The sequence below is a fragment of the Loxodonta africana genome, chromosome 3 (genome assembly GCF_030014295.1).
Source record: "Loxodonta africana isolate mLoxAfr1 chromosome 3, mLoxAfr1.hap2, whole genome shotgun sequence".
Lineage (NCBI taxonomy): Eukaryota > Metazoa > Chordata > Mammalia > Proboscidea > Elephantidae > Loxodonta > Loxodonta africana.
The window spans coordinates 20,920,795-20,943,957 of record NC_087344.1 but is presented as its reverse complement, the minus strand read 5'-3'; the positions used below and the strand labels follow the sequence as shown (position 1 = coordinate 20,943,957).

General features: G+C 40.1%; 1 long non-coding RNA gene across 1 annotated transcript in view; it reads left to right on the top strand.

The window, feature by feature from the left end:
- The window catches only part of LOC135230655 (uncharacterized), a 39,824-nt gene that overhangs the window by 6,289 nt on the left and 10,372 nt on the right, over nt 1-23,163 (top strand). Inside the window, exon 3 of the long non-coding RNA XR_010321222.1 lies at nt 1,779-1,833. This is a non-coding gene — a long non-coding RNA (uncharacterized LOC135230655). The remainder of the gene's footprint in view (nt 1-1,778; nt 1,834-23,163) is intronic.

Here is a 23,163-nt window from a genome sequence, read left to right as displayed (position 1 = left end):
GGGGCATCAGGATTGGAGGAGGACTCATGAACAACCTGCATTATACGGATGACACAACCTTGCTTGCTAAAAGTGAAGAGGACTTGAAGCACTTATTAATGAAGATCAAAGACCACAGCCTTCAGTAGGATTACACGTCAACCTAAAAAAAACAAAAATCCTCAAAACTGAAGCAATGAGCAACATCATACCAAATGGAGAAAAGACTGAGTTTGTCAAGGATTTCACTTTACTTGGGTGCATGATCAACACCCATGGAAGCAGCAGTGAAGAAATCAAGAGACACATTGCATTCGAAAATCTGCGGCAAAACACGTCTTTAAAGTGTTGAAAAATGAAGATGTCACCTTGAGGGCTAACGTGCGCCTGACCCAAGCCATGTTGTTTTCAATTGCCTCGTGCATGGGAAAGCTGGACAAGGAATAAGGAAGACAGAAGAATCGAGGCCTTCGAATTGTGGTTTTGGTGAAGAATATTGAATATACCATGGACTGCTGAAAGAATGAACAAATCTGTCTTGGAAGAATTACAACCAGAATGCTCTTTAGAAGCAAGAATGCCGAGACTACATCTCATATACTTTGGACTTGTCATCAGGTGGGATCAGTGTCTGGAGAAGGACATCATACTTGGTAGAGCAGAAGGTCATCAAAAAAGAGGAAGACCCTCAACGAGATGGAGTGACACGGTGGCTGCAACAATGAGCTCAAGCATAGTAACTATTTTGAGGATAGCACAGGGTCGGGCACTGTTTCGTTCTCTTACGCATAGGGTCACTATGAGTTGAATCCAACTTGATGGCACGTAACAACGATAACAACTAACCTAAAGTTTGATGGTTTGAACCCTCCTAGCACTCCATGGAAGAAAGGCCTGGTGATCTGCTTTCATAATAGAAAACTCTATGGAGGAATTCTACTCTATAAGAAACACATAGGGTCACCATGAGTGAGAATCAGCTCATGGCAGAGGGCTTTGGTTTAACTCTCAGAAGACAAGAAGAATGCAAAGAGAGAGGAAAGCCCATTCTTTTAGGGTGGGGTTGTTCCATTCATGCATTTCATGTTTTCTTAACTCCCATTCTGTGTTTTTCTCATCCACAATTTCAGTGAAGGGCTTTGTGTCCTGATCAGCTGGAACCACAGTGTTTTTTTTTTTTTTTTTAATTTTGTTAGCAAGAGCTAGCTTCTCCTCTTTATTTTATTCCCTCATTTTTCATAAGTGCGATCTCGTGTGTTCATGACTTCATTTATGAGTCCATTTCTTCATTCAACAAATATTCACTGTAAGCAAATACTATCTCTACATGAAGTATAATAAAACTTCCTATTTCATAGGTTTGTGGGGAAGATGAAATGACATAATGCATGAAAAGATGCAATGTCTTTCATACCAGGAACATAGCTCTCAATGAGTAGAATAGAGTTGTCAGATACTGAGTATCCCTAATATGCCAGACCCTGTTTCTATTTTTTTAGTATTCTGATTCAAATGTCCTTTCCTACCTGCTCAGTGCAGCACATATGAAACCTAATGATTTTAGTTCATTTAATTGCTATCCAAACACACAACTAAAAAATAAGTCATTACTTTAAATAACTTTTCAGTTGATATCCACCATCTTTCAATTATAAATCATCATCTGCAAGAGATCATTTTGCCTTTCCAACATTAAGACTCTAATTTATTTTTCTTGTGTTATTGCATAGTATGAAACTCCAGACTACTGTACTGGATAGTGGCCATATCATGCATCCTTATATTCTTTACAATTTTAGTGGGAATTTCTATGTCGTGTGCCACAGAGACTCCCAGCAAGGACCTTGTTTGGAGGTAAGTCTTTGTTGATTAGTCAGTTATTTCCTAGACTATGGATGTGCTCTACTTTTCTTTAAGTCAACTGTGGTTAGTTATATTTCCCTAAAAGAAAAGAACTATCTTGAGGTTTTCAGAATTTTTCCCATCGAGACAGACATGATTACATGTTCTCCACGTGCATAATCACAGCCACTATCTCAAAACTAATTCCCTGCATTCTGATTTCTCATATTAGTTTTTAGATTACACTCGTCCGAAGTTTGCTTTTGCCAAAGAATGCCTCTTGGAGTTATCAAATCTGTAGCTTTCTTGTTTTAATTTCATTAGTTATCCTTTTATCTTTATTATTTACTATTTCCTGATTGTGGAAGTTTATTTTGATATATTTCATTGTACTTTTTCTAACTAGTTTTTAGTTACGTTTTAAAGTCTGTGTTTATGTGCCTGTACAAAAATTCAGATCTTAAACAAAATACCCTAAAACAAGATAGGAAGTCCTGGTGGTGCAGTGGTTAAAGTGCTTGACTGTTAATCAAAAGGTTGGCAATTTGAACCAACCAGCCACTCCATGGGAGAAGGATGCAGAAATCTGCTTCTATAAAGATTTACAACCTTGAAAACCCTATAGGAGGGTTCTGCACTCTACAGCGGGGTCACTATGAGTCCAATTCAATTTGACAGCAATAGGTATATTTTTCAGTTGAATTTCTTGAAATATTTTCTCATAATTAACTTCAGTAGAATTACTTAAAGTTTGTCTAAAAATTGACATAAAACAAACAACCAAACCCATTGTCATCGAGTGGATTCTGACTCATACTTGACAGTGTAGGTCAGAGTAGAACTTCCCCATAGGGTTTCCAAAGCGGTAACCTTTAGAGGACTAGACTGCTATATTTTTCTGCTGCACAGCAAACAGCCAAAATTTTGTGTAGCAGCGAAGTGCAGTGTGATACCTACCGAAAGATTGTTGTTGTTGTTAGATGCCTTTAGTCGATTTCAGCTCATACCGACCTTGTGTACAACCGAAGGAAACACTGATCCTTCGCCATCCTCACAATCATTGCTATATTTGAGCCTATTGTTAATGTACTGTTGTAACCGCTTTTGAATAATCTACAGGAAAATTTTACCTGTGTGTCATATTTATGATATTGTTGAATAATTTCTGCATTTTATCCGGCCTCCTTTCTTTGGAATGGGTGCAAATGTGGACCTCTTCCCATAGGTTGGTCAGGTTGCTGCCTTCCAAATTTCTTCGCATAGATGAGCGAGCACTTCCAGTGCTACATCCATTTGTTGAAATATCCCAATTGGTATTGCATAAATCTCTGAAGCCTTCTTTTTGGTCAATGCCTTCAGTGTGGTTCGAACCTCTTCTTTCAGTGCCATGGGTTCTTGATCACATGCTACCTCCTGAATGGTTGAAGGTCGACCAATTCTTTTTGGTACAGTGACTGTGTATTCCCTCCGTCTTCTTTTGATGCTTCCTGCATTGCTCAATATTTTCTCCTTCAAATCCTTCAATATTGCAACTTGAGGCTTGACTTTTTTCTTCAGTTCTTTCAGCTTGAGAAATGGCAAGCATGTTCTTCTGTTTTGATTTTCTAAATGCAGGTCTTTGCACATTTCATTATAATATTTTACTGTGTCTTCTCAAGCTGCTGTCTGAAATATTCTCTTCAACTCTTTTACTTAATCATTTCTGTCTTTCGCTTTAGCTACTCTACATTCAAGAGCAACTTTTAGAGTCTCTTCTGACATCCACTTTGGTCTTTTCTTTCCTGTCTATTTAATGATCTCTTGCTTTCTTCATGTATGATGTCTTTGAAGTCATTCCAGAATTCATCTAGTCTCTGGTCATTAGTGTTCAATGCATCAAATCTATTCTTGAGTTGATCTCTAAATTTAGGCGAGATATCAAGGTTGTACTTTAGCTCTTATGGACTTGTTGAAATTTTCTTCAACTTCAACTTGAGCTTGTATCTGAGCAATTGATTGTTGCAGAGTAGGTCCCTGACCTTGTTCTGACTGAGGATACTGAGTTTTTCTGTTGCACTGGGTTTTGAGTTCTTCCCACAGATGTAGTCAATTTGATTCCTGTGTGTTCCATCCAGTGAGGTCCACGTGTTTAGCCACCATTTATGTGGTTGAGGAAAGGTATTTGCAATGAATAATTCCTTGGTCTTGCAAAATCCTGTTGTTTGAACTCTGGAATCATTTTTATCACCAAGCCATATTTTCCAACTACCAATCCTTCTTTGTTTCCAACTTCTGCATTCCAATTGCCAGTAACTATCAATGCATTTTGATTGGATGTTCAATCAGTTTCAAACTCAGAAGTTGGAAAAAATCTTCAATTTCTTCATCTTTGGCCTTTGTGATTGGTGTTTAAATCTGCATAATAGTTGTGTATTAGCTAGCCTTTCTTGTAGGCGTATGGAAAATATCCTATCGCTGGCAGCATTGTACTTCAAGATAGTTCCTGAGATATTCTTTTTGATGATGAATGCTACACCATTCCTCTTCAATTTGTCATTTTCAGCATCGTGGACCATATGATCATCTGATTCAAAATGCCCAGTACCAATCCATTTCAGCTCACTATATTCCAGGATATTGATATTTATGAGTTCCATTTCCTTTTTGACAACTTGCAATTTTCCTAGATTCATACTTCACGCGTTCCACTTTCAGATTATTAATGGGTATTTTCAGCTGTTTCTTCTCATTTTGAGTCCTGCCGCATCAGCAAATGAAGATCCCAAAAGCTTGTTAAAAATGCAGTTTCTGATTCTGCAAGTCTGGGTGGGTCTGGGCTACAGCATTCTTAAGAAGTTCCCAGGTGATACTGATCCTGCTTGTCCTTGAGAGGGTACATTTTGAGTCTGTGTTTAGGTTTGCAGATAGAAGAGGCAGCAAATGATACAATGTTACTGTGTAGAACTCACTCCCCAACTGAACTGAAGTAGACAAAGGTAGTACTTTATTAATTCCTCCACTTCCAATGAAAGACAACATTTCTGTGTTGTTGGTTTGCTGAAAATTGAATGGTTCCTTGCTTCTATCCTGGTAGGTGTTTCATCCACGTGGAATCAGTAAATCAAACATGTGTTTAGAATTTATTCTTTTCAGATTTTTAGGCAAGTTAGAGATTCAGCTCATTCTCTTTGGGCTGTTTCTGTCCTCATGCCCGGTTACCTTCACTGGGAACCTGCTCATCATCCTGGCCATCAGCTCTAACTCCCATATTACCATTTGTTGATTTTGACCATTTTTTAAAGACACTCTTTCATCAGTACTACCTTCAAAATGCACATTATAGTTGGAGCACCTAACCTGGCCCTTTACCTGTTTTGGTAAATAAAGTTTTATTGGAACTCAGCCATGCACATTGGTGTATGTGTTATCCATGGCTGCTTTCCTGCCGGAAAAGCAGAGCTGTGTCATTGTCACAGAGAACACCTGTCCTGCAGAGCATGACATATTTACCACCTGGGCCTTGACTAGAAAATGTTTCCAAATCTTTGAATTAAAGAATTCTCATCTCTTCTATTCTAAACTTACTTTGTCAGGCATCTCGGGACACCACCAAAATTCTATAGTAGTAACATGAAATTCTATACTACCCTTTGCTGTCTAGTTGATTCCAATTCAGAGTAGAACTTAGAACTGCCCCATAGAATTTCCAAGGGACACTTGGTGGATTCAAGCTGCCGACCTTTTGCTTACCAGCCATAGGTCTTAACCACTATGCGACCAGGGTTTCCAAAACTAGCAAGATGAAATTCTATAGTAGTAACCGGGCAGTGTTTTGTTCTGTTGTACATAAAGTCACTGTGAGTCAGAATAGTCTCGGTGCCACCTAACAACAACAACAATAACATGAAATTCCATACAATCCTGCATTCTCACAATTACTATATGAGATTAGAGTTTGTACTTTTTTTTCTGTATGTTTTTGTTGTTGTTAGGTGCCATCAGGTTGGTTCTGACTCACAGCGACCCTATGTACAACTGAAGAAATCAATGCCGGATCCTGCACTATCCTCACAATCATTGTTATGCTTGAGCCCGTTGTTGTAGCCACTGTGTCAATCTATGTCACTGAGGTCTTCCTCTTTTTTGCTGACCTTCTACTTTACTGAGCATGATGTCCTTCTCCTGGGACTGATCCCACCTGATAACATGTCCAAAGTATGTGACACGTTGTCTCACCATCCTTGCTTCTAAGGAGCATTCTGGTTGTACTTCTTCCAAGACAGCTTTGTTCATTCTTTTAGCAATCCATGGTATATTCAATGTACTTCACCAACACCTCAGTTCAAAGATATCAATTCTTGATGGTAAATCAAACAAGAATTGTACTTTTCCAAAAGACCTAAATAGAAAATACCATGGAGGCTGCTGCCTTGTCTTCTTAAATCTTAATATCTCCTCTGCCTAAAAAAATCTCTGAAACAGAAGAAAAGTGAAAGAAATTTTTGTTGAATGAATAAATTTAAATTAGCTTAAATCTTAGGTGATGTTATATTGTCTCAAGGATTTAAAATTATATGTCTAGCCTAAAAAAAAAAAAAATTTTTTTTTTTTTTAGTCTAGCCTGGAGTTTCCATAATGCATGTCTCCAAACAAGATCACTCCAAATTCATAGATTCTCCACATGAAAGTTTAATAGATATATCAAGTTTGACATGTCAAAAATCCTAATCTCTGTTGTTGTTGTTGTTAGGTGTCATTGAGTTGGCTCTGACTCATGGCAATCTGATGTACAACAGAAGAAAACACTGCCCAGTGCTGTATAATCCTCACAGTCATTGCTATGCTGGATCCCATTGTTGCATCCACTGTGTTAATCCATTTTATTGAGCAACTTCCTCTTTTTTGAAAACCCTCTAGTTTTCTAAGCATGACTGCCTTCACCAGGGACTGATCCCTCCTGATAACATGTCAAAAGTACCAATGCAAAGTCTTGGTATTATCTCTTCTAATGAGCATTCTGGCTGCACTTCTTCCAAGACAATTGTTCATTCCACTGAAAATCATGGTACATTCAATATTATTTGCCAATCCCATAATTCAAAGGCATCAGTTCTTCAGTCTTATGTGTTTTCCAGCTCTCACATGCATATGAGGTGACTAAAAACAGCATGACTCGGTAAGGTGCACCTTAGTCCTTAAACTGGCATCTTTGCTTTTTAGCACTTTATAGAAGATTTTTATCAGCTGCTGCAGTCTGAAATTGATCGAACATGTAATCAAGATGCATTGATAATTACTGGTGATTGGAATGCAAAAGTTGGAAACAAAGAAGAAGGATCAGTAGTTGGATAATATGGCCTTGGTGATAGAAACAGTGCCAGAGATCGAATGATAGAATTTTCAAGACCAATGACTTCTTCATTGCACATACCTTCTTTCACCAATATAAACAGCGACTATACACATGGACCTCACCAGATGGAACACACAGAAATCAAATTGACTACATCTATGGAAAGAGATGTCGGAAGAGCTCAATATCATCAGTCAGAACAAGGCCAGGGGCTGACTGTGGAGCAGACCATCAACTGCTCATCTGCAAGTTCAAGCTGAAACTGAAGAAAATCTGAGCAAATCCCTGAGAGCCAAAATATGCCCTTGAGTATATCTCACCTGAATTTAGAGACCATCTGAAGGATAGATTTGATGCCTTGAACACTGGTGACTGAAGACCAGACAAGTTGTGGAATGATATCAAGGACATCATGCATGAAAAAAGCAAGAGGTCATTGGAAAGACAGGAAAGAAAGAAAAGACCAAGATGGAACTCACAGGCGGCTCTGAAACTTGCTCTCAGATGTCAAGGAGCTAAATCAAAAGGAAGAATTGATGAAGTAAAAGAACTGAACAGAAGATTTCAAAGGTTGTCTCAAGAAGACAAAGTAAAGTATTATAATGACATGTGCAAAGAGCTGGAGATGGAAAACCAAAAGGGAAGAACAAGCTCGGCATTTCTCAAGCCGAAAGAACTCAAGAAAAAATTGAAGACTCGAGTTGCAATAGTGAAGGATTCCATGGGGAAAATACTAAATGATTCAGGAAGCATCAAAAGATGATGGAAGAAATACAGAGAGTCATTATACCAAAAAGAATTAGTCGATGTTCAACCATGTCGAGAGGTAGCCTATGATCAGGACCCGATGGTACTGAAGGAAGAAGTCCAAGCTGCTCTGAAGGCACTGGTGAAAAACGAGGCTCCAGGAATTGGTGCAACATCAATTGAGATGTTTCAACAAATGGATGGAGTGCTGGCAGCGCTCACCCGTCTATGCCAAGAAATATGGAAGACAGCTTCCTGGCCAACTGACTGGAAGAGATCCATATTTATGCCTATTCCCAAGAAAGGTGATCCAACTGAATGTGGAAATTATACAACAATATCATTAATATCACACGCGAGCAAAATTTTGCTGAAGCTCATTCAAAAACGGCTGCAGCAGTATATCGGCAGGGAACTGCCAGAAATTCAGGGCGGTTTCAGAAGAGGACGTGGAACTAGGGATATCACTGCTGATGTCAGATGGATCCTGGCTGAAAGCAGAGAATACCAGAAGGATGTTTACCTGTTTTATTGACTATGCAAAGGCATTAGACTGTGTGGATCATAACAAATTGTGCACAACATTGAGAAGAATGGGAATCCCAGAACACTTGAATGTGCTCATGAAGAAACTTTCCATAGATCAAGAGGCAGTTGTTCAGACAGAACAAGGGGTTACTGATTGGTTTAAAGGCAGGAAAGGTGTGTGTCAGGGTTGTATTCTTTCACCATACCTATTCAGTCTGTATGCTGAGCACATAGTCTGAGAAGCTAGACTATATGAAGAAGAACAGGACATCAGGATTGGAGGAAGACTCATTAACAACCTGTGTTATGCAGATGACACAACCTTGCTTGCCAGAAGTGAAAAGGACTTGAAGCATTTACTAATGAAAATCAGAGACCACAGCCTTCAGTATGGATTACACCTCAACATAAAGAAAACAAAAATCCTCACAACTGGACCAATGAGCAACACCATGATAAGCAGAGAAAAGCTTGAAGTTGTCAAGGATTTCATTTCACTTGGCTTCACAATCAACAACCATGGAAGCAGCAGTCAAGAAATCAAAAGACGCATTGCATTGGGTAAATCTGATGTAAAGGACCTCTTGAAAGTTTTGAAGAACAAAGATGTCACCTTGAAAACTAAGGTGTGCCTGACCCAAGCCATGGTATTTTCAATCACATCATATGCTTGTAAAAGCTGTACAATGAATAAGGAAGACTGAATAAGAATTAACACCTTTGAATTGTGGTGTTGGCGAAGAATAGTGAATATACCATGGACTGCCAAAAGAATGAACAAATCTGTCTTGGAAGAAGTACAACCAGAATGCTCCCTAGAAGCAAGGATTTCAAGACTGCATCTTACATACTTTGAACATGTTGTCAGGAGGTATCAGTCCCTGGAGAAGGACATCATGCTTGGTAAAGTACAGGGTCAGCGGAAAAGAGGAAGACCCTCAATAAGGTGGATTGACACAGTGGCTGCAACAATGAGCTCAAGCATAACAACATTTGTAAGGGTGCTGCAGGACTGGGCAGTTTTTTGTTCTGTTGTGCATAAGGTCACTATGGATTGGAACCAACTTGAGGGCACCTAACAAAAACAACAACAAGGGTTTAGAAAAAAAAAAAAAAAGACGTGCTTACTATTTGACTTCCAGCTCCCATAAAAACTAGATCATGTTTTGTGATACACACACACCTTTCCAAAATGGTTTCTAAAGATGAGTGTGCACTGCTTACTTGGGTTCTTAGGAGAGTAAGAACATTTTTCGATGCATTGATGCACCTCCCACTTATGTCGTCGTTCTTAGGTGCCATCGAGTATGTTCCCACCCAAAACGACCATATGCAAAACAGAATGAAACACTGCCCAGTCCTTGCTATGCTTGGGCCCATTGTTGCAGCCACTCTGTCAATCCACTTCTTTCTTGGGCTTCCTCTTTTTTTTTTTTTGCTTACCCTCTACTTTACCAAGCATGCTGTCCTTCTCTAGGGACTGGTACCTCATGATAATATGGCCAAAGTATGTGAGATGTACTCTCGCCATCCTTGCTTTTAAGGAGCATTCTGGCTGTAGTTCTTCTGAGACAGATTTGTTCCTTCTTTTGGCAGTCCATGGTATATATATTTAGTATTCTTTGCCAAGGCCACAATTCAAAGGTATCAGTTCTTCCTCAGTTGTCCTTATTCATCGTCCACCTTTTGCATGCATATGAGGAAACTGAAAACACCATGGCTTGGTTCAGGCACGCCTAAGTCCCTAAAGTGGTATCTTTGCTTTTAACACTTTAAAGAGGTGTTTTGCAGCCCATTTTCCCAATGCAATGAGTCTTGATTTCCTGACTGCTGCTTCCGTGGGTGTTGATTGTGGATCCAAGTAAAATGAAATCCTTGACAACCTCAACCTTTTCTCCATTTATCATAATGTTGTTTATTGGTCCTGTGAGGATTTTGTTTTCTTTCCGTTGAGGTGTAATCCATATTGAAGGCTGTGGTCTTTGATCTTCATCAGTAGGGGTTTCAAGTCCTGTTCACTTTCAGCAAGCATGGTTGTGTCATCTGGATTATACAGGTTGTTAATGAGACTTCCTCCAATCCTAATGCTCTATTCTTCTTCCTGTAGTCCAACTTCTGGTATTATTTGCTCAGCATAGAGATTGAATAGGTATGGTGAAAGGATACAACCCTGTCACACACCTTTCCTGACTTTAAACCATGAAGTATCCCCTTGTCCTGTTTGAATGACTGCCTCTTGATCTAATACAGGCTCTTCATAAGCAGTTAAGTGTTCTGGAATTCCCATTCTTCCAAATATTAGCCATAATTTGTTATGGTCCACACAGTTGAATGCCTTTGTGCAGTCTGTAAAACACAGGTAGAGGTCTTTCTGGTATTCTCTGCTTTCAGGGAGGACCCATCTGACATCAGCAATAATATCCCATTCATAGGATCTCAGAGACAGAATCTGTCTAGATGAAAGTTATAGCATTGAGGTAAATCCCACCTTGATTCAGTTCCAAAGTTCTGCAGACCTCAGTTGGTTGCTTGAATCATTATTGATTTGATGCCACCTAACAAGAACAAAACAAGGCTTTTGAAATAAAATTTTTATAGATGCTGAAGATAATTATTTAGGTCTTGATAATAAGGTGTCAATTTAATTTTTCATAATGGTAGTTATGGATCTTAAATATCTTCTTTGTTGTTGTTACCTGTATGGTGAATTGCATGTGAAATTGTTCACTACAGATTGGTAAACAAACACAGTTAAGCCCATGAGTACCTTGGTTACCGTAAGTCTGTGCATGCTGTGCTTACTAGTTATACTGTATATATTTATATATACTGGATATATGGTATATCTATGGTATTAAAACTTAATATTTGATATTGATTTGATATTGACTGTTGTCTCCAAGCTATTAATAAGTTATTCTATTATTTTATGGTTGCTTACTGTGTCCTAGCTTTTTGCTTTGTTTTTGATCTACCAAAATAGGCTGGTCATGTGAGCTAATTTGATTATTGGCACCTTTGAAGGTCACATCGTGTCACCAGGTGGTTAGAACTATTATTAGGTATAAGAGCCCAGGAGTTAATTTACCTTTCCTGTATGGATTCAGCTCAGGTGTCCAGGTAGTCAGTCGCGAAGTGTGTGGTTCATGCTCTCACGTACAGATCTAGATGGGCAGATTTTATTGGAGTAGGCACAGGCACCTGGCTGCAGTGTGGGGTCATGCACTAAGCAAGATAGGGGGCTGACAGCTGCCTCTGAGTGTGTGGGAGGAAAGCGTGTCCCTCTTCCCTAGAGCACGTAGGTGGGTGGGTTTTGTAGCTGGACTATGGGTACCCAATGCTGTTGGCATAAGGACTGGAAGGCACAACTTATTCCTGGACCGTTGTCACAGGAGGCTAGGTGGTGTGTGTAGAGCCACTAGTCCTCAGGCCCCTGATGTGGGTAGGTGAGGACCATTCTTTTTTTTTTTTTTAAATAATTTTTATGGTGCTTTAAGTGAAAATTTACAAATCAAGTCAGTCTCTCACACAAAAACCCATATACACCTTGCTACACACCCCCAGTTACTCTCCCCCTACTAAGACAGCCTGCTCTCTCCCTCCACTCTCTCTTTTCGTGTCCTTTTCACCAGCTTCTAACCCCCTCCACCCTCTCATCTCCCCTCCAGGCAGGAGATGCCAACATAGTCTCAAGTGGAGGACCATTCTTAATGTCACAGATCTGCCATCCCACTTTATAGCTGATACAGCTGAAAATAGGCCTCAGGTATATATCCTGTTGTACTGTGGTAATGAGGGCCTATGCTGTTAAAATAGCTCATGCAAGACTGCAGGAGTGAAAGGAATTCAAAGTCCGTGTACCCCTTATGCCTGTGCCTAGGCAAAGGGACCATGCTTTCCTTGAGTTCCAGGCTTAGGGGAGCTGGCAGATTATTTTTTTCATGTTAATTTGTTTCCTTTCCATAGATGGGAGAATGGCTCAGGGCAAACGATGGGTCCTACTTCTGGCCCAGGGGAGTTGGCAATCACCAGCAGAGCATGGAGGGTACAGGTAAATGGGAGAGAGGTTGTTCCCAAAGGGGGTGTTTTTTGAGCCATGTGGTACGTTGGACTCATATACTTATCTTTTGCCTATTGGGTATCGCTTTTCACTGGCTCTGAAGGCTTGAGTAAACTCTCCACTGCTCAGTCTCTCCCGATGTGGAAAATGTGTCCCGTGGACCACTGCTTGCCTCACTGCACATGCCAGGTGATCCAGCCTGCAGGGTGCCAGTTCTGACCAGGTCAGGTCTGGCAACACCTCATTGCTTCTGAGATGCCTCTCCCACTGCCTGCCACTCAGTCCAGTTCCTCAAGTTTACCTTTGATGTTCAGGGCTTCTGTTGTTGTTGTCAGGTGCCGTTGAGTTGGTTCCGACTCATAGCGACCCTGTGCACAACAGAACGAAACACTGCCCAGTCCTGCGCCATCCTTACAATCGTTGTTATGCTGGAGCTCGTTGCAGCCACTGTGTCAATCCACCTTGTTGAGGGTCTTCCTCTTCCCTCTGACCCTGTACTCTGCCAAGCATGATGTCCTTCTCCAGGGACTGATACCTCCTGACAACATGTCCAAAGTATGTAAGACGCAGTCTCGCCATCCTTGCCTCTAAGGAGCATTCTGGCTGTACTTCTTCCAAGACAGATTTGTTTGTACTTTTGGCGGTCCATGGTATATTCACTATCCTTCACCAACACCACAATTCAAAGGTGTTAATTCTTATTCAGTCTTCCTTATTCATTGTCCAGCTTTCACATGCATATGATGTGATTGAAAATACCATGGCTTGGGTCAGGCGCACCTTAGTCTTCAGGGTGACATCTTTGCTCTTCAACACTTTGAAGAGGTCCTTTGCATCAGATTTACCCAATGCAATGCGTCTTTTGATTTCTTGACTGCTGCTTGCATGGCTGTTGATTGTGGATCCAAGTGAAATGAAATCCTTGACAACTTCAAGCTTTTCTCCGTTTATCATGATGTTGCTCATTGGTCCAGTTGTGAGGATTTTCGTTTTCTTTATGTTGAGGTGTAATCCATACTGAAGGCTGTGGTCTCTGATTTTCATTAGTAAGTGCTTCAAGTTCTCTTCACTTTCAGCAAGCAAGGTTGTGTCATCTGCATAACACAGGTTGTTAATGAGTCTTCCTCCAATCCTGATGTCCTGTTCTTCTTCATATAGTCCAGCTTCTTGGATTATTTGTTCAGCATACAGATTAAATAGGTATGGTGAAAGAATACAACCCTGACGCACACCTTTCCTGACTTTAAAGCGGTCAGTATCTCCTCATTCTGTCCAAACAACTGCCTCTTGATCTATGTAAAGGTTCCTTATGAGCACAATTAAGTGTTCTGGGATCCCCATTCTTCGCAGTGTTATCCATAGTTTGTTATGATCCACACAGTCGAATGTCTTTGCATAGTCAGTAAAACACAGGTAAACATCCTTCTGGTATTCTCTGCTTTCAGCCAGGATCCATCTGACATCAGCAGTGATATCCCTGGTTCCACATCCTCTTCTGAAACCGGCCTGAATTTCTGGCAGTTCCCTGTTGACATACTGCTGTAGCCATTTTTGAATGATCTTCAGCAAAATTTTGCTTGTATGTGATATTAACGGTATTGTTCTATAACTTCCACATTCGGTTGGATCACCTTTCTTGGGAATAGGCATAAATATGGATCTCTTCCAGTCAGTTGGCCAGGAAGCTGTCTTCCGTATTTCTTGGCATAGACAAGTGAGCACATCCAGCGCTGCATCTGTTTGTTGAAACATCTCAATTGATATTCCATCAATTCCCACAGTACGACAAACTGACAGACACGTGGAGGCAGGGCTTCTAGATTGTCGTATATAATCAATTCACTTGTTTTTGTTGGGTCTTTGGTGTAAGAGGGACCACAGGAACTGTCTAACTACTCTGCCATCTTGGCCCCATCTCTAGATCGTGTCTTAAGCCAATCTCTTTTGAAATATAAAAGAGAGAATGTAGCAGATAGACAGGGGGACCTCATACCACCAAGAAAGCAGTGCCAGGAACAGAACGCATACTTTAGATCTGGGGCTCTGTGTGGAGAAGCTTCTTGACCATGGAATGATTGATGGCAAGGGCCTTCCTCCAGAGCAGACAGAGACAAAAAGCCTTTCCCTGGAGCTGATGCCCTAGATTTGTACTTGTAGCCTGCTAAACTGTGAGAAAATAACGTTCTCTTTGTTAAAACCACCCACTTGTGGTATTTCTGTCAGAGCAGCAGTAGATGACTAAGGGAAACCCTGGTGGCCTAGTGAGGAAAAGCTGTGGCTGCTAACCAAAAGGTTGGCAGTTCAAATCCACTAGAGGCTCCTTGGAAACTCTGTGGGGCAGCTCTACTGTATCCTAAAGGGTCATTATGAGCCAGAATCAACTCAAGAGCAGTGGGTTTTGGTTTTAGTTAGATGACTAAGACAATTGCCCATAGGAAGAATCGGGTTCATATATGCTATAGTTATGTGTGTGTGTCTGTGCGTGTTTTAATTTGGGTGTAATTATTCATGAAACATTAGAGTGAGTACACTGAATGATTTAATGGATTGACTTTTTAAGTTTATATTTGATTATCCTCCATAAACCCAAAAAAAAAAAAAAAAAAACCAAAACAAACAAACCCATTGCCATCGATTCCCATTCATAGCAGCCCTACAGGACAGAGTAGAACTAACCCATAGAGTTTTCAAGGAGCACCTGGTGGATTTGAATTGCCGACCTTTTGGTTAGCAGGTGTAGCTCTTAACCACTACACCATCAAGGTTTCCCCCATAGACCATAAAAAATCTTAATTATTAATGGTCTAAGTCCTTATTATGTTTAGATACAATGTAAACACTCGAGGTTACAGATTTCAGCCATCTCTTTATAGATATCATTCCCTTTCCCTCTTGTCTCTTCTCTTTTTTTTTTTTTTGGTGATTTGTCTTGCAAGAAATCATTGTTTTGTTTAGCTTCTGAAAGCAATAACAATGATTTCATCTGATCTTTCCACAGTTCATCAATCCTGGGCAATTTTACAGATAATTCTTCAAGAAATTATACTTTGTACCTTTAAGATTTGAATAATAGTTGTATTAATTGATCTTATTCGAGCTAGGAACGTGAAGATGTTATTGCTGTTGTTGTTGTTAGCTGCTATTTCATTGGCTCCAGGTCAAAAAAAAAAAAAAATCTATAGCAGAACAAAATCTTCCCTAGTGCTGTACTATATACATGATCTTTGATATGTTTGAGACCATTGTTGAGAGTAATGTGTCAATCCATCTCAGGGAGGCTTATCCTTGTTTTTACTGACCCTCTACTTTACCAACTACGATGTTTTTTTCTAGCAATTGGTCTTTCCTAATGGCACGCCTAAAGTAATTGAGCCTAAGTCTCACCCTCCTCCCTTCTAAGGAACATTCTGGTTGTATTTCTTCTAAGATGGATTTGTTTGTTTTTCAGGCAGTCTGTGATATAGTCAATGTTCTTTGCCAAAACCACAATTAAAAAACAAAAATGAAAATAGCCCCAGCAAAATATCACTATACTCCCCAAACCAGGCATTGTGGGGTTCAGGTGGAGGTGGGATCCCAAACAGACCGCAGAGTCACTAAGGAGACTTTTCCCAGAAGAAATGTAAGAGGTGATGGGGCTGAAAGCAGCAAGCCATGGCAGGAAGCACAAAGATATGATTGTTCTCAAATGTCTAGACAAGAATTTCGTGTATGACACAATCTAGAGGATCTGCATAGGTTAAAAAATAGGGGGTCTTGATGAGTACTCAAGTAGCCTAAACTATAGAGCAGCATTTGGTTGGTAGCACACTGGAGTCAAACTCTGTAGGGAGAAAATGGTGGTCATTACACAGCATTCATTGGAGGCTTAGTTGCATGAGTTGGAATAGAGTGGCCTGTGGGTAGCCTTTCCCCAGTTGAAGGGCAGGGGTAAGGCATTCTGCTTAGCTCATTTTCAGTCTCTAAAAAATATTGGTGAAGTGAAGGAGGTGAACAAGGAGGATGACCTAAAGACCAGGAGGAGGAATACACTTCACTCAGGAATAAATTATTTTCACCTCTGCAATGCCACATCACTCAGACAAACCTAGAATGTTTTGAGTTATTATGTAGTTCACAGCATTGCTACCAAAGCAATGTCCATCACCACTTCAAGTAATTAGAGAAGCTACCATTTAAGGACATGCGGGTCAACTTTGGTGGACTCAGTAATGCCCTTAATGGGAAATGTCCCACTGAAAGTAAGCCTTGTTGAGACATGGCCAGGCTGGCATGCTTAGGACAAGTAGATAAAGATGAGACTTAGAGGAGGATATCTTTTGATCTCTTTGACCTGATTAATCCAGAAACTTGGTCAGGTTTTTTCTGTTGCCCACCAACTGTCTCTCTCTCTCTGCTTGTTTCTCCTGAATAATTCCTTCCTGTACAACCTGTTTTCTCTCAGTAATGGCTCGTAGTCCATCGACTACTCCCATCTTAGATTTGCCATCACATCAAGGCTTTCATGGACGAGTCCCAGTCCATCATTCATTCATTCAACAATGTTTGTTGATCACTGTTTTGGACACTAAGAGCCCTCATAGGGCAGTGATTAAGCAGTCAGCTTCCACAGGAAAGGTAGGTGGTTCAAAGCCAGCAGCCGCTCCATAGGGGAAAGATGTGGCAGCCTGCTTCCATAAAGATTTATGGTTTTGGAAACCCTGTGGGGCATTTCTACTCTGTCCTACAGGGTCACTAGGAGTTGAAATCTACTTAAATGTGGTAGGGTTTTGTGTGTGTGTGTGTGTGTGTGTGTGTGTTGGACACCATGGTTATAGTGGTGATCTGGGCACAGAACTGGTTCTAGCTTTTTTCGGAAACCAGAGTTCAGTGGAAGAGACTAATAATGAATGAAGTAAGATCCTCTTCTGTAGAAACAGGCACTATGGTGGTAAGAAACAGCATCCACTGGCATTTGCCAAAGACAACCTGTGATGTAAGACCGTATTTATAAAGATAACTTGGTCTGATCATGAAAGAACTTAGTTTCATGGGGAAAATAAGCAGATAATCAAATCATCTCAGTACAGTATGATCGGTGATGTAATATCTGATGTTTTGAATAACGAGATGATAGAGCGCATGATTTTGCCTGGAATGGTGGTGTAGTTTCCTAGTGCTGCTTTAATGGAAATGCCACAAGTGAATGTTCTCAAAGAACAGAAACTTATTTTCTCACAGTTTAGGATGCTAGACGTCTGAACTTAGGGTGTGAGCTCTAGAGGAAGGCTCTCTCTCTGTTGGTTCTAGGGGAAGATCCTTGTCTCTTTCAGCATCTGCCCCTGAATTCCTGAGTTCCTTGATGATCTTCACATGGTAGCTATTTTTCGCCCATTAATGCTTCCTTCTCTATGTGGCCCCTTATAACTCAGAAGTGATTGAATTTTGGACATACCCTACATCCAAATGGTCTCATTAACATACAAAGAAAACTTTATTTACAAACAGGATTACATCCAAAAGATACAGGGGTTAGGAATCCAACAGGTATTTTGGGAAGGAGGGAAGAGGAATAATTCAGTGAATGATAGATGAAGCCAGGGAAGTCTACAAAAATAAGGAGTCATTTGATCTGAGTTTTGAAGGAAGGTAGGAGTATTTATAGGCTTACAGAAGAAAAAATGTTGCTCAAAGCAAGTTAAATGATGACATGTGTCTGTATACACTGGTGCTTGCACAACCACCTGAAATCATCTAAAAATGAACTTTGATCCCAGCTCAGCCACTTCTGACACCCTCTGAGGACATACAGTGTTGAACAATAAACAGTTGTGCTCTTACAGGAACCTATAGAATAAAAATGGGCAAAAATCCGCCATGGCTTTGAAACAATGACACATTTCAACTAGAAATCGATGTGCCCCATTGTAAATCTGGATGTACCATGAGAAGAATTTAATGAGCTGCATTGTCTGTTATAAGCATCTTCTGGAGACACTTTCCTTGAAATATAGGCTGTTCTTCCTCCTCTGCATCAGGCTTCCAGACTTGGAGTGCCAAAGAAAGAGTATTCACATAAAGAAACCGAGGGGAGGGAAAGTGGCATGAAAAGAGGAGAGAGATGTGGGTCAAGAGTAGGGTTCCTCTTAGTTGGGACATGTTAAACCAAGTAAAAAAAAATGAGGACATGGTGCCAGAATTATCAGGGAGCCCAGGTCAGTGGGCACACAGCACTTGTCACCAGACTGAGGAAGAGGTAGGTCAATTTGGTGCAAGGGGCTGCCTCTGTTCTTCCCTGGGACATATGCTACTGCACTGTAATCATGACACCCCTTTCTGCCAGGAGGGTATGTGGACCTGTGAGTGTTGCTCTGACATGGTGGTGAGTGCTTTCTGTGGATGCACAGGTCATCACCATCAATGGTTTATGCCAAAGCATCAGATGCAATTACGCTACAAGGCCAGTTGCTGATTAAAACACCGACTCCTTCTAACCCTGACAAATCCCTCAGAGATGTGTTCTGTCACAATCACCCCAGCTCCTTGCAGGGACATGCAGAGATTTGCAGAACCATCTGTCTCAGGATGAGGTGGTCCCCGAAGCCTTGTTGACCATAGAACCTGATGGAATCCTAGAGGTTAAAGGAAAAGGAGAGTCACAAAACATGTTTTTCACGTTGTTTTTCACCAGGTGTGTGTGTGGGGTACAGGTGCAGAGCCTCAGGGCAGGGTTATCCCCAGAGCTCCTAAAGGGGACTGAGTGAAGCAGGGAAAAGAAGGGGAGTTGAAGCTGCTGTGATCATTGTGTCAGGAGGGTGAAGTCTCAGCACCATGAAGCCTGTAGAAATCTCCCCTTTCTGTTCATAGCTTCTTCTAGCTATGCCCTTCTTCTGGGCCTCAGCCTGGCACATGTCTCCCTGTATTTCCACAGGATGAGGGAGGGACTATAGTGGGCTTATCCTGTGCCTACACAGGAAGAAATCTTCCCAGCCGAGGAATGAGTCTACTATCACCCCCAGCTCCTTGATCTCCTGGGCTCCCTTTAGAAACAGGGCTGTGTCTTTAAGCAGGACAGACCCTGCCATGTCGTTCTCTCTGGTGTATCTGATCCTATTTCTGCTGCATTTACCCACTGTGTGCAGTCTGGATTATGCTGAGTGTTTTAGTTTCCCTAAGGCCAGTGTCTATAGTGATAGGGACCTGGTGCTGGGCGGGTTTTTCCCCCTCTGCCTTTGGCAAAAAAAAAAAAAAGTTGGCAGGAGGACCAGAAATACATCGACTCTCTTTTTGGCTCGGGCCAAAAAACGAATGGAGATGTCCTCAGTAAGTTCATTGTTGTATGTGTGAGTGTGTACATGAGAGTGTGTGTGTAGGTGTATGTGATTGTGTGTTTCTCTTTCATCCCCCTGAGAGTTCTCTACCATAAGCACAAGAACTGCAGAAATACAAATTAATGAATTCTGAATGTTCCATCCCTTCTTTGTCCTTCTCCTTCCTTCCTTTTCCCATTTTCTTCCTACCCTCTTCAAGACAGAAGGGAGAAATTTATATCTGTCATAGCACGGTCCCCATTCACACTATTTCCATCAGCCTGAACCACGGTTATTTACTGAAGGGTTTGGACTGAAGTCTTCAATTTTTATGAACTCCAACATACTACCTTGTTTTCTTTTGTGCATTGTGCTTTCCTGCGGTACCAAGAAATCCAGAGTCACATGCTTTCTTCATGTAGTTTTACAGTTTAGGTTGTGGTTTCTGCTTTATTATAAATTTTGAGTTAATATTTACGTGTATGTACTGCAAGGTGTGGATCAAAGGTATTCTTGTCACATATAAATATTCAACTGTTGCAGCACCATACTGAAAAGACAATTTTTTCTCCCTTGATTCATCAGAAATAAGTTGTGTGGGTCTATTCTGGAATTTTTAATGTATTCCATTGGTCTGTATGTGTTTATGAGAATATCACATGATCTTGATTATTCTATTTTTATTATTAGACTTGAAATTGGGTAGCAGTATTCCTCCTAATTTAATGTTCTTTTCAGCATCTCCTTGATTTTTGCTCCTTTCTATTTCTGTATGAACTTTAGAATGAACTTGTTGATTTACAAACACAGGTCTGCTGGGATTCTAACTGGGATTTCACACAGTTCAGAAATTGTTTGGGGGAATATTGACATCTTAATAATTTTGAGCCTTCCCAAACAGGAGCACAGTGTATTTCCCCAGTTATTTAGATCTCTTTTAATTTCTTTCAGCAAAACTTTGTACTCTCTCATGTACATGTCTTGCACGTCTTTTGCCAGTTTCATCCCTAAATATATTCTATGCTTATGATATTGTAAATGGTGTTTTAAAATTTTATTTTATAATTGCTCTTCACTAGTGTGTAGAAATATAATTGATTTTTCTATGTTGTGCTTATGTCCTACAACCTTGGTAAACTCACTAATTTGGCAGTGTTTTTCAGATTCCATCAGATTTTCTACAAAGGTGATTATGTCATCTGTAGATAAACAGCTGTATTTTGCATCCCTTTCATTTATTTTTCCTTCCTTATTGCACTTCTATTGCACTTTCTGGAGCCAACAGCAGATGTAGCATTCAGGAGGTGAGAACGGACATCCTTGTCTTTTTTTTTAAGTTAGGAGGAAAGCATTTGATCTTTCTACATTAAGTATGATGTAAGTGGTAGTTTTTGTTTTTGTTTTTTGTAGATGTCCTTTATCAAGTTTTTATCAAGTAGATTTTGTTTATCCTGGTACAGACTACCAGGAAACTCTGGTGGCATAGTTCTTAAGTGGTGTGGCTGCTAACCCAAAGGTCAGCAGTTCAAATCCACCACATGCTCCTTGGAAATTCTATGGGGCAGTTCTACTGTGTCCTACAGGTTCGCTGTGAGTTGGAATTGACTGGAAGGCAACGAGTTTGGTTTGGCTTTTATCAAGTTGAGGAAGGTCCTTCTATTCTCACTTCACTGAGAGTTTTCCTATGGAATCCATATGAGATTTCCTAAAAGGCTTTTGGTGCATCTATTGAGATGATCAAGTGATTTTTCATTTTTGACATGGCTTAAAGGGAGAGTTTTGATAATTGACTTTCAAATGCTATATGACTTGTGAATGCTTGGTGGAAAATGCCATTGGCCTATAATGTACTATCCTTTTCAAACATCATGGGATTCAGTCTCTTGAAAAATTCAATGAGAATTTGGGAATGCATGTTTACTGGAGATTTTTATTTGTAATTTTCTTTTCTTGTAATGTTTTATCTGGTTTGGTATCAGGGTAATGTTAGTTTAGCCAAATGACTGGGAAATAAGAGATTTTGTGGAACTGGTTTTAGCTCTACTTTAAATATGTGCCAGATTTCACACAAAAAACAGTTATAGACTTTCTATCTTTCTTCCAAGACTGAATTTTGAAATAAATATTATTTATCATAAGTTTTTTTTTTTTTTCTTTTTAATACCAAATTGGAATCCATTAGCTCACATATTACATGGAATGACTGCATCTAGATTTGTAAGCTTGTGGGACAAAAAGCGTTCATTTTCTTACTGCTCTTGTCCAAATTGGTGTGAAGGCTATTTGGGTCCTCCACTTTATTTTCTGGTATAAATTTTATAAATTACTCTGCATGTATTCTAAAGCTTATTGAATGCCACTCAGAACGAAATATTTAACTGGGGCTTTGCGTTTTATGTAGACAATTAACTTACAAATTTAACTTCTTTAATGTCTATGAGATCTTCAGGTTTTCCATGAGCCTTGTGCTGGGTTAGGAAATTCCACATCTAACAGATTAAATTCAGCAAAAAATGAATTAAACAAGTTAACTTTAAAGCTGTCATGAAATCTTATAAATGTCTAAATAGCAAAAAAAAAAAATCACTGTCTTATAAAAAATTGAGAAGAAATAAGCAAAAATTTTAAATAAAAAATTTAATCGACCTCTTCTATAGTAGGACAGTTCAAATAGGAGAAATGAAGTCCTGATACATGCTACCACATGGGTAAACCTTGAAAGCATTATTCTGAGTGAAATAAGTCATTCACAAAAGGAGAAGTAATGTATGATCTCACGTATATGAAATATCTAGGAAAGGTATGTATATACAGACCAGAGTTTATTAGTCACTACTAGAGGTGGAAGGAGGAGGAAATACGGAGTCATTGCTTAGGGGGCACTGAGCTTCTGTTAAGGGTGATGGAAAACCTGAAACTAGGTAGTGCTGATGGCTACACAACATCATGATGAACATAATGTACATGTAAAAAGGTTAAAATGTAAAATATTTTGCTTCATATATACTTCCAAAACCAAATAAAACCCATTGCTGTCACGTAGATTCCGACTCATAGCAACCCTATAGGACAGAGTAGAACTGCTCTATAGGGCTTCCAAGGAGTGGCTGGTGGATTCAAACTGTTGACCTTTTGGTTAGTAGCCATAGGTTTTATGCACTGCGCCACCAGGACTTATATATGCATATACTTAACCAAAAAACTAAACCCTCTACCGTCGAGTTGATTCCGAATCATAGCAACCCTACAGGACAGAGTAGAACTGCCCCATATGGTTTCAAGGAGCGCCTGGGGAATTCAAACTGCCGACCTTTAGGTTAACAGCTGTAGCTCTTAGCCACTTTGTCACCAGCGTTTCTATATGTATACTTACCATCATTTAAAAA